This window comes from Meriones unguiculatus, chromosome X (genome assembly GCF_030254825.1).
Source record: "Meriones unguiculatus strain TT.TT164.6M chromosome X, Bangor_MerUng_6.1, whole genome shotgun sequence".
Classification (NCBI taxonomy): domain Eukaryota; kingdom Metazoa; phylum Chordata; class Mammalia; order Rodentia; family Muridae; genus Meriones; species Meriones unguiculatus.
This window is the reverse complement of record NC_083369.1, coordinates 156,984,599-156,986,118: the sequence shown is the minus strand read 5'-3', so window position 1 is coordinate 156,986,118 and position 1,520 is coordinate 156,984,599.

Below are 1,520 nucleotides of genomic sequence, written 5' to 3'. Positions count from 1 at the left end.
CAATAGTACCATTGTGATGTCGTTATGCCGTTATGACTGGAGAATATTACCATTGTGATGTCATAGTACAATTATGATGTCACAATAGTACCATTGTGAGGTCACCAGTCTATTATAATGTCATAATTCTCAGGAATAAGATCAATAAGATGAATGACTCGGGCCAAATGAGAGATTTGTTTATTATTATTTTTAGTAATGTTTAAGAAGAGGTGTGTGTGTGGAGGTTTGAAGTGGATTTGGAAAAGTGGCCAAGGGTAGACATCATGATGAAATATGACTGAAGAGAAGCAAACCTTCCTTGGAGTGTTTGTGTGTTTGAACTATGTATCTGGTGTGTACAAAAATAAAAAAAATGTCCTTGGCAAAGACATTACTTGAGCCCACATGGACAAGAGTAAACTTTTCTTCAGTCCACTGCTAGAACTGTGAGCACTACAGAATTTGGATGAGTAAATTGTAAGCTACAGGCTTTGGGTACTTCCTAGCATGTTTTTTAAAAAATATTTTTTTCTTGCATTTATGAACTCACAGAGACTGTTACAGCACGCACAAAACCTGCAAAAGTTAGTGCTTGACAAAATTCAAGCCCAGAGAAGTAGATGTTCACACACTGTGCAACTCCTAACCAAGAAAATGTTTGCAATTGATGCCTCCTGGGAAATGGGGAAAATCAGTTTTCATCAGTAGAGTGACAGTCAGTTTATATCAGTCATACTCCAAGGCAGGTTGCATCCTTAAGAGTAGTTGGGTAGCATGAAAAGTACTCTGTGGTGTTTGTTTTATTTTAAGACATGCCCAGGCCAGCGGGGGTTCAACAGGTTCCTAATGAAGGGTGAAATGAATGGGGTGGGAACAAGAGACTCGAAGAATGGAGACCAAAACAGTTTGTCTGATCAAGGCCTCGTTTGTTTCAAATTTTTACACAGTTTTATAGGGAGAAGGATAGTTTATTACTGCAGAAGATAGCAAAGTGTTTTATGGTTCCAGATACTGCACCTGCAAGATACCGCAAGAATGTTTCCTTAAGATATCTCAAGGATGCTTCAAGCCTAATGAGCAGATGTTCTCATGTAAATCTATCACCCATGACCCTAGGTCATAGTGCAGCTGTTGTTAACTTTCCACTAAGTGGCCTTGGCTCCACTAAATGGCTTTGCTTTCACTAGTTGGCTTTGGCTCCTGGCAAAGAGAGAGAATATGAAGTTGGGTGGGTACAGGAAAGGATCTGGGATGAGTTTGGGGAGGGAAATATATATAATCAAGTATGAAATTATTTTAAAATAATAAAATGATTTTTGTTGAATTTAGTCTGTGGGGTTTGTGCATGCACATGCATTTGAGCCATGTCCTGTGTGTAGAGGATGTCCTAGCACTTGAGGGAGTTTGTTCTTTCCATCACATGGGTCCTATAGATCAAATATATATGGTCAGTATTGTGGCCAGTGCTTTGGTAGTCCATATTTTTAATTGGCCATCCAGCCCTTTTCACTGTGATACCTTTATCTTTTAAAATATTG